The 15,338-nt window shown below is 40.5% G+C and overlaps 1 long non-coding RNA gene across 2 annotated transcripts in view; it reads right to left on the reverse strand.

Moving 5' to 3' along the window:
• The window catches only part of LOC148116585 (uncharacterized), a 74,089-nt gene that overhangs the window by 14,493 nt on the left and 44,258 nt on the right, over positions 1-15,338 (reverse strand). Inside the window, exon 2 of one of the 2 annotated variants that reach the window (XR_015731125.1) lies at positions 2,725-2,825. The exons of the other annotated variant lie outside the window; for it this stretch is intronic. This is a non-coding gene — a long non-coding RNA (uncharacterized LOC148116585). The remainder of the gene's footprint in view (positions 1-2,724; positions 2,826-15,338) is intronic. 2 annotated transcript variants of the gene reach the window in all.

The following is a 15,338-nucleotide window of genomic DNA, read 5'->3' on the forward strand; positions in this document are numbered from 1 at the left end:
CCTCAACAACAATTGTGAGTGGGGCTTTCCTGGCAATGACATCAGTAGATCCTTTACTGGTAGTAGACCAGAGGTAGGTTTCAGCCAGTTCTGACCAGTTCTGGAGAACCGGTAGCGGTAATTTTGAGTAGTTCGGAGAACCGGTAGTAAAAATTCTGACTGGCCCGCCCACATCTATTCTCTGCCTCCCAAGTCCCAGCTGATCAGGAGGAAATGGGGATTTTGCAGTAACCTTCCCCTGGAGTGGGGTGGGAATGGATGTTTTATAGTATCCTTCCCCTGCCACACCCACCAAGCCATGCCCCGCCCACCAAGCCACACCCACAGAACTGGTAGTAAAAATTTTTGAAATCCACCACTGTAGTAGACCTTGAAATAATCCAATTCATCCTTGAACTGTTACTATGCAACTTGACATTCCTAGAGAAAGTAGGAGGTCTCTAAAACAGTAGGGCTTTGGGGGCCATTTGGAAGTTGGTACCAGTAGGCAACATCTTGATGGAGGAATGAACTGAATTATTGTAAGTGGATTCCATCATGGGCAAAAGAGCACACCAATTATCTTGCTGGTAATTTACATAGCAATTTTGCTCTTAAATGGATTTTGTCATCTGACTGAGCGATGGACAGAAATAGGTGGAATTTTTATATTCAACTAGATCAGAGTTCCCCAACCTTTCCGGCTTTGCGGAGCAACAGGGTGGAGGGGATGGTTCTGCACGAGCATTGGGGATGCACGCATGCCACACGCTCACGCACCACTTACACAACCCAGTTTTTTACAGCTCACAGCCTGATATTGGGCTGCAACCCGGGGGTTGAGGACTCCTGAATTAGAGAATTCTTTCCCTGCTGGATCACCTATTTCTCTACTAGATTTCTCAATGTCTTCTATAACAAAAGAGTTTCTAATGTATTGCCTTCACTGGAAAAAACTGGAACACATTCAGAAATGTATCTGCCTACAAAATAGCCCGTGCACAGTCAAATATCAGCACATGAAAGGTTTTATGACATTTTGTATTACGCCATAAACTGTTCAGCCCATGTTGAAGTGTACAGCCCAGTTAAACATCAACATAGGGCATGTTTTTACGACATTTTGTATTATGTCATAAACTGCTTTATGATAATGTTTATGTCATAAAATATCTCATAAAATTTGCTAAATTTCAATTCCATGGGAGACATGAATCTCGGATTTTGGCCACATGTTGTAAGTTAACCCATTTGAGGTAGTTTCGTTCAAAAACTATTGCCCTGTGATGCATCATTTCACCCACCTAAAGGCAGTGACAACTAGAGTTCTAGTAATATATGGATAGATCGTTCAAACAGAGTTTTCAAAAAACATGCCATGAATTGTGAGCCTTTATCAGAAATGAGATGATCAGGCAATTTACTGGAGAAATTTATTGAATCAGCAGGAGAGCTATTTCAGGATTGGAGGGGACACCATGATAGACAGAATGAAGTAGCCTTCTTAAAGGACCGGTTAATTACTACCAGAATGGTACCCAAGGCTTTGGCAAGTGGTATGATCAGGTACAAAATCCAAGTATACTCTATAAGGCCACTGTGAAAAGGAAGGGAATGCAACAAACCAAATTGTTCATTGCTTAGAACAGTGTTTCTCAATCTTGGCAACTTTAAAATGTGTGGACTTCAACTCCCACTGGCTAGGGAATTCTGAGAGATAAAGTCCACAAATCTTAAAATTATCAAGATTAAGAAACACTGGGTTAGAGGTTTGACATGGAGACAAGCATGGCAAAAAGAAACATATGATTTGACATCTTCTTTAACACAAGGCCACCAAATGTACAGAACAGGAGGAGGTGAATATACCTCCAAAGGATGAATGCTCCAAAAAGAAAAAAAAAGACATCTATTTTCTAACTATCATGGTAGAACTACAATCCTTCCTTTAAGGAAAGGGGAACATACAACCAGTACTGGAGAAGGCTCCTGCATATTCCTTGGACAGCAAAGGTGACTAACAAGCAAGTATTGGAGTGCATAATATCAGACATGTCTCTGGAAGGCAAAATCTTGAAACTGCATCTCACTTACTTTGGTCTTGTTATGCAAGGGAATTCACTGGAGAAAGCAATTATGTTTGGAAGAGTTAGCGGTAAAAGGAAACCAGGCAACCAAAGAACATGGTAGCTGGACACCATCAAAACTGATACCAGCCAGAGCATAGAACATCTCAGACAAGAAGTGCAAGATCAGAAGACCTGGCCCATACAACACCAAGAGTCGGACATGACTGAATTGATAACATCATTATCATCATAACCAGTTATTATGATATATTGTGGGGAGGGGCAAAATAAGGATGTCTTGAGGGTCATCTATTTATATCTGCATGTATTAATTTTGCTATTGCAGAGTATGGATTTGGACAAGTAAGATAAGCAATTTCTCTTTTTTCTCCAAGAGTCACATAAGGTTGGCCAGGTGTTGGAAGGAGGAAAGATCAAAGTCAGTCATGACTAGAAGGAGAGGGGAAGAAAATGGTGGGGTAAGAAATATTATGCATTAGATAATAAAGTATCAGCCTGCTTGCCCTGTGAATTAAGAATATAAAAATGCAAAAATTAAAAGAAGAGAAATATTGTGTCCATCTAATGTGGGACTGTGCGATCTTGTCAAAAATCTTTAAGGATTCCAAATTCTTTTAATTGGTTCAGATCTCAGTAAGATATTTTGCCCAAATACCTTTGTTTTAAAATTTTACTTCTTTTCAGCTGGAAGGATCTTTCTGCAAAATACAGGTAAAATCAAAGTCTCAGCCTACACAGCAAATGGGTGGGTAGAATCTGGAAGACAGAAAATGGATTGAAAAGTGAATGCTCGTTTGAACTATATATATAAAAAAATCTTATTGGCTGCCAGAACGAACTTAAAGGAGATCTCTCCCATTTCTGGGTAAAATGAGTTAATGGTGTGACTAGTAAAAGAAAGTTAGGAATAAAATTTTGGTAAAGATTGATATAGCCCAGAAAAATCAATATATATTTTTGATGAATAAGGAGACTGCCAGAATAGAATGGATTCTATCTTAGCTGGATCTCTTTGGATTCTTTTCAAAAAACCACTTTAACTTAGACAAGATCAAAGGCAGAGTCCTCCATCTTAATATAGAGACTGTAATCACAAATATGTTGGAGAACTGCTTGAACTAATCATTGTGAAAAATAGTATTCTGCAAATAAATCACTGATTATATAGGTACTATGTACCGTGTTTCCTCGAAAATAAGACCCTGTCTTATATTTTTTTGAACCCTAAATAAGTGCTTGGCCTTATTTTTGGGGAGGTCTTATTATTTGGGGGCACATGGAGCAAGATCGGGCTCCTCTTGCTGTCTTATCTGATTTCCAGCTCTGTGTCCCTAACCCTAACCAGAGGAAATGGTGGGGACCGGTTATGCATGCAGTTAAATATTTTGAGGGAGGGCTTATTTTCAGGGAGGGCTTATTTTAGCGTATGCGCTCAAAAGCCCGATTGGGCTTATTATATCAGGGGATGTCTTATTTTCAGGGAAAAAGGGTATAACTTGGAATTTAACCAAAAAACAATAGAACATAATATAAATCAGATAAAGACCAAAGGAATAGAATGTAATCCAAACAGTGTTACTAGTGATTCAAATTTTCCATAGCAAAAAACAAAGGTAGCTGTGACCCTTTCATTAGGATGAAATTATAAGTCTTCTGAAATCAAACTTGATGAAAATGTGTGCCTTCTGCCATTTCAAAAAGAGTCTGAAAACAAAATGAAAGGACAGTGATCCCTAATGCTTACACAGTTTGGGAGTCTATAATCATGGGCTTCATACAGGGAGTCACCTTTTTAAAGAAAATAAATAGGAGAATTGGCCAGGGAGGATTCCACAAGGGCTTTCTACCTTATTATTAATTATTATTAAATTTGTTTGCTGCCCATCTCACCACAAAGGAACTCGGAGTGGCTTGCAACATTCAAAATAATAAAACCATGAAAAATAAAGCTTTCTAATAACAATAAAGCAGCGGGGGAAGGTAGGTTTTTCAATTGGTCCATCGATCACTTCCAGTACAATACTTTCCCATTAGGGCCGCCAAGTTGACAGAGCCCATCTTCAGGCCCTTATGGAAGATCAGGAAGGTGGCAGTGGATCTCACCCCAGGGGGCAAGATGTTCCAAAGATTAGAGCCACGACACAAAACGCTCTTCTCCTGGACTCTACCAGCTGCAATTCCTTGACTGACACAGCACGGGGGAGGGGGGGGCGTGCCAGTCCCATTGGGGTGAGATGGTTCCTCTGATAACTTTCTATTGCAAATTCTTATAGGTAAATCCTTTCAAGTAGACATATGCTGAATTTGACATTGGATAGTCGTATTTTCAAGAAACTAACCTCCAAAAATTAGATTCATTGTACTCACAATGTTTTTGTGGTAAATATTTTGTGCTAAAATATTTGTAAAGAGGAAAGAGGCTTTTCCTCTTTACAAGTATTTTAGCATAGTCTGCATATCTGATGGCAAACTAGGATGATCTCTTCATGAAAGATTGTGAATAGTGTGGATCAGGGATGGGTTCTAAATTTTTTTTACTACCAGTTCTGTGGGCATGGCTTATTTTGTGGGCGTGGTTTGATGATCATGTGACAATTCTTTAGGATTTAGCAGAGGTATTGGTCTACCAGGCTTTTAACTGCTTGCAGAGCTGTATCAGTCTACCCATTTGTTTTTGGAGGCACCGGTCTATCCATTTGTTTTTTGAGTGCACTGGTCTACCACCACACTGCCTTTTAACACTGATCAGCTGTAGGGCGGCCCTTTGAAGCCCCATGGCAAGAGTTTAAACAGTTTTTTTCCTTCTAGCCGATCAGCTGGGACTCGGGAGGCAGTGAATAGATTGGGGGCGGAGCCAAATAAAAGGTAAGAATAACGCAGGGTGGGTGGGTGGGTGGGTGGGTGAGAGGGCCCAGCTCCAGAACAAAGAACTGGGCTCTTATCGTCACCACTACCGGCTCGGCCGAACCGGGAGGAACTCACCACTGGTGTGGATTTTATGCCTTGCAAGCTGTGAGTCTTACATGCTAGTGAATCAATAGCAATAGCACTTAGACTTATATACCACTTCACATGCTTTTACAGCCCTCTCCAAGCAGTTTACAGAGTCAACATATTGCCCCCCAGCAGTCTGGGTCCTCATTTTACCCACCTCAGAAGAATGGAAGGCTGAGTCAACCTTGAGCCGGTGAGAATCGAATTGCTGAAAGAGCTGGCAGCACTCAGTCAGGAGAAGTAGCCTGCAGTATTGCATTCTAACCACTGTGCCACTATGGCTCAAAGGTGATGTTAACCCATTCCAATTAATATGTGGCTTGTGAGGATAAAGTCAACTCATTTCCAAGACCCTAGATAAATCTCATGAGGAGTCTAAATAAAGTTGGGGAGACTTCTGAGGGTTGCTGGTGGTAACCTGTAAAACTTTAATGTGCTCTAATAGAGGTCATGAGCATTAAGAGCTGATCAGCAGTCGCCCTAACACTCAGTCCAAAATATTCCCTCCATTTTCTCATAGGGTTTTGCTGTAGTGCCAACATTACGGAAGACCCATCTGCATTTTCAGAAGGAAGATGGGATGGCATGACATAGAAAAATGGTGTTGATGATCATGTTGATGACAGGAGAATAGCAATATTTTGGGGGGAGGGAGGGGATAATGCTAGCAGTAGCAATGTGAGCAATGCACTTGAAGCTCTAGGTCAGGGGTGTCCAATCTTGGCAACTTTAAGATTTGTAGACTTCAATTCCCAGAATTCCTAAGCCAGCTATGCTGGCTGGGGAATTCTGAAAATCGAAGATCACGATTCGAAGTTCAGGGTTGGACACTCCTGCTGTACATGCTTGGAAGTTTACAGTATATTAAAATACACTCCACAGACATTTTTATTGTTGGAGTCAGGCTATATAACATGCTGCATACTATGATATTTCTCCAGAGACGCTCCAGCCCTATGAAATCGTTTATCTCAGGAGGTTCTTCCTGAGAATCTTTCAGAGGGCAACTAAGACAGCTATTCTGCAGGACATTTTGTGGATGATGAATAAAGAAGTCTCTCTTTGAATGCCAGGTTGGGGGTGGTGGCTGTTTATATATATATATATATATATTTTCAGTCAACCAGGGGCTTTTTTTAGGCAGACATGACTCATGATGTCACCTGATCTGTGAAACTGAAAATGTCAGAGACAAATCGTAGGGTGGACAGCATGCAAAGTCAACCAGGACAAATAAAGCCCTTTTTACACTGAGTCAGTGTTGGCCGGCAATTGCTTTAAGCTGAATCAGACTCCTGGCATGGTCTCTCTTGGGTTTCAGTCAGAGTTTTCCCCCCATTCTTAGTAAAAGATACTCAGAACAGATAAATAGATACCGGTATCTTCTTCATGCTAAGTACTGTAAGTGTTATGTAGCTGAACTAGGGCAGCAACCTTTCCTTGTTTTATGCTAAAACGTCTTTTCCATAAGGTAAGAACCTGGAGTGAGGTCATTTGTTTTCAAATGAAAAAGAGTAAGTTTTCATCAAACACAGAATTTTTTCCATGTATTTGTCTAGCTTGAAATTAACAATAACAACAACAACAACAAATCATTTATTTTTTATTTATTTTTGCTTTTGCTTTCAGGTGCAGTAAACTAATTGCATTGGCAGCCAGGAACCACAAAAGGTTCAAAAGTAGTGATGTGATGAAATCTCCCAAATACTTTTGTGCTTCCCCCCGCCCCCAACCAGGGTTGGGTTTCAAAACCCATCGCTACCAGTTCGCTCATGGGTGCGCATGCACTTGCGTTTGCACGTGACACTTCTGTGCATGCGCAGAAGCGACCAGGTGGGTGGGCGGAGCCTCCCACTGCCTCCACTACTGGTTCGCCTGATCTGGGGTGAACCAGTAGCAACCCACCACTGCCCCCACCCCATATTTTAGAGACTTAAATGCTTAAAAACTCAACTGAACATTTCACATTCATAAAGAAAATCAAAAGAAAGGCATGTTAGTCCTCATAAACGCACGAGCCACGGTGGCGCAGTGGTTAGAATGCAGTATTGCAGATGACTTCTGCTGCCTGCCGGCTGCCTGCAATTTGGCAGTTCAAATCTCATCAGGCTCAAAGTTGACTTAACCTTCCATCCTTCTGAGGTCGGTAAAATGAGGACTCAGATTGTTGGGGGCAATATGCTGACTCTGTAAACTGCTCAGAGCGGGCTGTAAAGGGGTATATAAGTCTAAGTGCTATTGCTTGCTATTATTTGATGGCTTAATTGTCCAATTTCAAGAGCATAGGTCATTTACTTTTGTACTAAATAATAGTTTACAATTTGTTATTCAGTCTCCAACTCATATCCAACTCTTTGCAACCCCAAGGACCATAGCACACCAGACTTCCCTGTCCTCCATTGTCTCCCAGAGTTTACCCAAATTCATGTCCATTGCATCAATGACACTATCTAACAATCTCATTCTCTGTCATCCCGTTCTCCTTTTGCCTTCCATCTTTCCCAACATCAGGGTCTTTTCATTTACAATGAAAAGAGACTAAACTAAGCAAGAAATCTTTTCCTGGTTTAAATGAACCACTGATCCTTTTGCATCTGGTACAGTGGTTATTTTAATTAAATCTTACCCAATATGCTCTCAACAACTCATTAATTCTCATAATTATGGGCTTCCTTATTCCCATAATTCCTGGCCACTTACCTCCCATCATGTGGAAGATTATGGGAACTGGAATGTCATATTAGGAGAGGCAAGGAAGGCAAGTTTAAATAACAGGTTACAGAAAGAACCCCAAAATCACGATTCATAATCATTATATAATGGTTCAATGATTATTTCAGCTATTTTACTGTTTTATTGGATTGTTGTATGCCATCCACAGTCATTTTCTGTGAGATGGACGGCCATACATATTTGATTATTAAATAAATCAATAACTTTCAGCCAGTGATTTGCATAATACAGGAGAAATTAGTTGACTGAATCTGGTGAAAATGAACACCTCCAGGAATTAATTGGCTTGGTCAGTTAACTTGGCTTTGTAGCTCTGTGACCCAATTAAGCAATTAGGCAAATTAAGACACCCAGTATTTTAGGCAGATTTGAGACATCAGTTGATCCAGGGGTGAAATGCTCCCGGTTCGGACTGGATCACGCGATCCAGTAGCGATGGCTGTGGGTGGTTCGGAGAACCGGTAGCAAAAATCCCTGCCTCCCCACCATGCCCAGCTGAGCTGTGCGATCATCAGAAACTTTTTTTTTTACTTTTAAAAGCATTTTTTCTACAACCTCTTCGGCCGAAAAAGTGCTTTTAAAAGTAAAAAAAAAAAAGCCTCTGATGATCACGCGGCTCAGCTGGGATCGTCAGAGGCTTTTAAAAGTATTTTTTTCTGCAACCTCTTAAGGTTGTAGAAAAAATGTTTTTAAAAGTAAAAAAAAAGTTGGCCACGCCCACCCAGTCACATTTACCCCCCCAAGCCACGCCCACATAACTGGTAGTAACAAATTTTACATTTCACCACTGAGTTGATCTATTCTTGCCAAATATGTAAACACTTAGGAGCGGGAGGGAGAAAAAGCAACTGTTTTCTTTCTATCTTTCCTCAAAGGGCACTGAAAAAATATGACAAAGGCCGAGACATCAAGAAAGCAGATAGCAAATGCCTTGCTTATGACAGGATCAGATAAAAAAAAAATGTTATCCTAGTTCAAAAGCGAAGTTCCATGCTCACAAATATTCACTCAAGTGAATGTTGAGTAATTTGCTCTGAGGGTAAAATAGAATATTTGTCAGGAAACAGATCAGAGAGACATTCCAGATCAATTTTTTTTTCTCCAGCTTAAATACCTGGCACCTTTTAGATGTGTTAGGACTGTTAATACGATACTATATGTGAGAAGCCTTGAGCACATGAAGACATCATATGTAATATATTTTGAACACTATGCTCTCGCTAAACTAAAACTGATTTACTGTGGCTAGAATAGTTGTGGGTCAGAGGTGGTATTCTGCAGGTTCAGACCGGTTCGCCCGAACTGGTAGTGGAAATCACGGGCGGGCCCGCCTACCCGCCCCGGCTCTATGCCGTCCTATTTAGGGATGCTTTTGAGGCCAGGTGTATGTGCGGAAACAAAGCACATGCGCAGAAAGCCAGGTGCATGCGTGGAAGGCAGGCACACGCACGAACCGGGCACACACATGCACGAAGCGAGCGCACGCATGCACGGTGAACTGATAGCAACAATGTGCAACCCACTGCTGGTGTGGGTATTTGTATGAGTCAAGAGAGAGAGAGAGAGAAAGAGAGAGAGAGAGAATGCTGAAACGATCCGTTGAATTGTTTCCTTTTTCATCTTTCATAAAATCCATATTAAATAAAAATGTTTATCCATAGATGTATTCTACAAGTGTTTACATACTACAGATTTGAAGCATGCAGAGTGCCAGAGTCAGTGAAGGATAAAAGGGAGAAGCTAATTACACTTTAAAGTGTTCCTTTTTTAAACAAATCATATTACAAAAATGCAACATGCAGAGTCTCTTTATTATTCTTTCTTTAGCTGACTCACCGAGAATAAAATGAAAATGCAACCATCACACAATAAACAGCTGTACAGTAGAGCAGCAATAAGAAGTGTGTTGAATCACTGGAAGGATTTATTTTCCAGGGCCATATGATATAAATGGTAAACCTCCTTCAACTCAAGCTTGACATCTGGTAACTACTTGGACGTAATAATATAGTTTTATTTGTAACAACATGCACATCATTTGCCATGATTGCCTACGGAGTTGTTGCCTCAGTTTTCTGTCTAACCTACAGGGCTGGAATTTCCAATGGTCTTCTATCTAATTACTAACCAAAAACTGATTCTGCTCATTTTTTTTGTCAAGATCAGCTGGAGGAAGGTCTTAATTCCAAGTCACATACTATGGTAGGCAGATTACCTGCAGAGATGACTTGGGCGTCCAGAAGGTTGTTTTACAGTCTGGTACAGATGCCTTGCGTAACAATGGAATAATTAGGATGTAGACAAAACTTCCACTCTAACAGTGGCCCTCCCAATTCCCTAGATGACACTGAAGTTGGACCAAATCACCACTAAGGGAATGGCAGATGGTGGGTCATCCACCAGGGCCCTGAGTGAAATTCTACTCTGACACATAAACACAGTATCTCCCCTGCCCCTTATTTTTAAAGGTATATTTTAGGAATTTAAATGATCATTATATTGTTGTTGTTTTTAATTGCATAATTCTTTTCTATGATACAACAGAGCAAATCCTATGTCCGCCTGTCAAGGGGAGTCCACTTCGCAGAATATTAGATCGAGGGTAGCCTTTGCAACAGCAATTCTCATATATGTTTACTTTGGAGAAAGTTCCACTCCAAAGGTTTTTGAGGCACCTGGGCATTGCATCTGAGCTGTGCAATCCTATGCCCCTTTATTAATTCTGCACATGCAATTCAGTGGGATTTAAACATGATGCTAGTTTGAGGATTAAACAGACCACTTGGGAATCTACCTTTTAAGATGGTTCTAATATTGTATTTATTCTCTCCTGTACAGAATGGTTGTATTTTTAATATACATAGTCTTTGACTTACAACAGTTTTTTGGTGACTATTCAAAGTTACAATGGCACTGAAAAAAGTGACTTATGACCGTTTTTCAAACTTCTGACAGTTGTAGCATCTGTAGTTGTAGCATAACCAAAATTCAGACACTTGGCAACTAACTCATATTTATGATGATTGCTGTGGCCTGGGATCATGTGATCAGATTTTCCAATCTTCTGACAAGCAAAGTCAATGGGGAAGCCAGATTAACAACCGTGTTACAAATTTAATAAATCCAAAGATTCACTTAACAACTGTGGCAAGAAAGGTCACTTAACAACTGTCTCACTTAGTAACATACATTTTGGGTTCCATTGTGGTCATAAATTGGGAATTATCTATAGCGATTGTTTTTAATCATCGCGTTAATACGTTTGTTGCTTTATTTTAATGGTTGTGTAAATAAATAAACATACCCACAAATAAAGTCTGCAGCATTAAAAACTGAAGATGAAATGAAGGACTCACCACAATTAATTTGGGCTGCTAAGCAAGTAAAAAATGTTTGTTGGAAAAAAGGGTGTAAACACATGTAGAAGTGGCCTCTTTGGTTGCTTTATGGACCAATGTTCTGTGCAAATCCAGAACATGGAAGAATTCCTCACCAGGGGTGGGTTCTTCTTATTTTTACTACCGGTTCGCATCGTGCCCACGTGCGCTCTTCTGTGCATACACAGAAGCTTCTGCGCATGCACAGATCAACTTTGATGATATCCGGGTCAGTGGGTGGAGCCTCCCACCAGTTTCACTACCGGTTCTTGTGAACCGGTCTGAACCGGGAGCAACCCACCACTGTTCCTCACCCAATACTGTAGGTTGGTTGGAACACCAAAGGATTTGCATTAAAGAAAGCTGAATCCACGATTATACTTGGATAGAGCTGATTTTCACTGTCCATAGTTGCAACCACCAAAGAATAGAATGGTTTTCATGAATTGGACTTGACAAAGTGACAATCACCATTTAGCATTAGCATTAGCAATAGCAATAGCACTTATATACCACTTCACAGTGCTTTACAGCCCTCTCTAAGCGGTTTACAGAGTCAGTACATTGCCCCCAACAATCTGGGTCCTCATTTTACCCACCTCAGAAGGATGGAAGGCTGAGTCAACCTTGAGGCGGTGAGATTTGAACTGCCTAACTACAGCTAGCAGTCAGCTGAAGTAGCCTCCAGTGCTGTACTCTAACCACTGCGCCACCTTGGTAATTATTTATTGCTAGATGGAATCTGGAATACTAGCAAGTATCCACTGTATGCTGCTGGAAGGCTGCCATTGATTGGTTTTCATTCTGACCAATCCTCTCTCAGCTAACTGTACAACTAGTCCTTGATTTACTGCCACAATTGAACCCAAAATTTCTGTTGCTAAGCAAGACAGTTGTTAAGTGAGTTTTGCCCCATTTTACAACCTTTCTTGTCACACTTAAGTGAATAATTTCAGTTGTTAAATTAGTAACCCGGTTGTTAAGTGAATCTGGCTTCCCCATTGATTTTGCTTGTCAAACCTTCACAAAAGGGGATTACATGACCCCAGGACACTGCAACCATCATAAATACAAATCAGTTGCCAAATGTCTGAATTTTGATTATGTGACCATGGAGATGCTGCAACTGTCATAAGTGTGACAGTCTTGGTCATAAATCATTTTTTAATGCTCTAGCAACTTCAAACGGTCACTAAACGAACTGTTGTAAGTCAAAGACCACCTGTACTTACTCCTTCCCAGGGTATTTTTAGATTTGCCTAGGAAGTAAAAAAGATTAGATTTTGTGATGAGATTTTTCTCCCCAAAATTGAGAGAATGACAATCCCAACCCCTCTTCCTCCCACCTATGGTGGTGCGTTACTTCCTTGCAACAAGCAAGAGCAGCACAATTTAAAGAATCTGGGGGAGGATCACTGTCAGGATGCCTTGAAAACAAAAGTAATTTTATTGATCAGAAATCTTGCAGACTTCCTGCTGGGTGACAATGTGCGTAGAATACAGCAACGCCCATATCATATCCCTTTATTAGCGTTTTTTTCTTTACCAAGAAGGTAGATTGACAGCAGAGAAAGAAGCTGCATTAGTTCTTTTGTTTCGGCTCACATTACTCCCTCATTGACCGTGAACAAGCAATCGACCAATAAATGCTACGGGATGAAAATAGTGATTTCAAAGAGTTCATTAGAATGAGAAAACCTATTGAATCACCGAGAATACTCTGAGCCTACCTAGACTTTGTGTCACAAACCTGTATACTTTCAGGAAACGTTTGTAAAGCAGTTCCAGCTGTCCCATAATTTGACAGTCAGCCCAGGACTCAGTATCCATCAAACTGGTTACCCTTCTTGGGGAAACCCCCACAGTGGAATATCCAAAGATTTCCTCAAAATCACTTCAGTCTCATCACAGCATTGCAGGGGACCATAGCTAATAAATAAATCTATTACAGGAAGTCCTCGACGTACGACCATAATTAAGACCAACATTTCTGTTAAGTGAGTTTTGCCCCATTTTATGACTTTTCTTTTTCTCAGTTGTGAAGTGAATCACAGCAGTTGTTAAGCTAGTTACATGGTTGTTAAGTGAATCTGGCTTCCTGTTGGCTTTGCTGGTCAGAAGATCGCAAAAGATGATGACATGACCCTGGGACGCTGCCACCGTATGAGTCGGTTGCCAAGCGTCTGAATTTTGATCACATGACCGTGGGGATGCTGCAATGGTTGCAAGTGTGAAAAATTGTCACTTTTTTCAGTGCCGCTGTAACTTCAAATGGTCACTGAATGAATGGTTATAAGTCATAAAAATGGTTGCATAATTAACTGTGTAGGACAGGACTCATGGTGAGATTCAGCCGGTTCGTACTGGTTTGGCTGAACTGGTAGTAGCAACCTGTGGGTGGGCCCGCCAGCCCGCCCACCTGCCCTGGAGCTATGCGATCCTATTTAGCCATGTTTTCTAAACCGCAAACCGCACACGCGAGCAAAATGCATGTGCAGAAGGCCATGCACATCTGCGGAAGGTGCACGCTCACATTTTGGGTGTTGCGTGAACCGGTTGTTAAATGATGTGAAGCCCACCTCTGACCGGACTCTACGGAAAATTCTCTCCTGAGGGTCTCTTCAAATGTGAGTTGATTATTTCCCTAACTTGTAAAACTTGCTAGATAACCTTTATCAGCACCAACACCCTGAGAAGGCCATTTGCAAGGATTTACAAAAATCAAATCAACGGAAGAGAAAAAGAGAAAATGTAAATAGCAAAATGGCAGGATTTCTTTTTTTAAAATAAATTTTATTAAATATACAATTTAAAAACATTAGACATGGTGCGACTTGTCTGGTACATACTTTTCTAACACTTTTTCTTGCATGTATATTACAATATAGCATTCTGCATCTTCCATATATATATATGTGTGTGTGTGTGTGTGTGTGTCTATATATATATATATATACTTTTTGTACATTCAATCACACTCCTGTTATATACATATTCCCTTCACATTTATTCAGATCCAATTTATTCCTATCTAATATTTGTTATATTATTTTATTTATTTTTCTCCCCTTTTCTTCACTTTGTTTCTAAATCTCTATCCCTACGTTCCTCCTTTTTTCTAGCCATTATAAAATGTATTCCAGGTTATATAGCATTCCGATTCATCTTTATCTTTGAGCTCCATTGTTAACCTGTCCATTTCTGCACAGGTCAATATTTTGCTAATTATTTCTGCCTCTTGTGGGTTCTCTCTGCATTTCCAATTTTGTGCGAATATCAACCTCGCTGCCATTAATATGTGTACCATAAGATACATTTCTTCTTTTTTGTAATTATCCCTTACTATACCCAGAAGGAAGAGTTCTGGCATCATATCTATCGTCTGGTTTAACATCTCTTCTAGCCACTGTTTTATTTGGAGCCAAAAGTGCAAAATGGCAGGATTCGATTGTTTAACTCATTTGTATGTGTGCTTGTTTTTCTGATTCTAAACAGAATTTGCTTTCCAAACCATTCAGCAATCAACAACCTTTGTGGACAAATGTGTCTTTTCCAACTCCTTCCTTTCATCAAAGCATATTATAGCTCAACTGGACTCTGCTCCTTTCCCCAACAGCTTCCTTTCATGCATAATGAGCCCTCATTTGTTGGGTTAGCAAAATGGCTGCTGTCACTCCGACAATGGGGATTGCAGCTGAAAATAGATCTGCATGCCGGAAGCAGAGCGCCAATCTTGCAGGTTTCTCCTCAAGAGGTGTAACACATCTCATTACCACTTTTGGGAAGAAATCTGCTGTTAGCAGAGGATTTTCTTCTTGTTTCAAGGGCACGAATATAATTATCACTTTATAATTTATGGAGTGCCAACTGCTCCACCACGCATCTTACAAGCAATAATCCGCTTTAGGGAATGTAAAAGTTTGTAGTGCCTGCGACTCATTAGAGGAGTAGATCCCCCCCCCCAAAAATGAAATATTTGGGCAACCTACAGCCCATGGCTTACAAAGAGCAAGATTTCCAGAGGGCAAAACTTGGGAACATGGGACTTAATTTGGGGGAGGGGAGGAGAGTTCCACGTGCCCCCCACTCACTAGATAATTCTATCCAATTTGACTTCTCTTGACTCTTTCCTTAGCTTGTCATCTTCAATTAATTTCCAGTTTGT

Source organism: Pantherophis guttatus, chromosome 1, assembly GCF_059756535.1.
Source record: "Pantherophis guttatus breed Tessera chromosome 1, ASM5975653v1, whole genome shotgun sequence".
NCBI lineage: Eukaryota > Metazoa > Chordata > Lepidosauria > Squamata > Colubridae > Pantherophis > Pantherophis guttatus.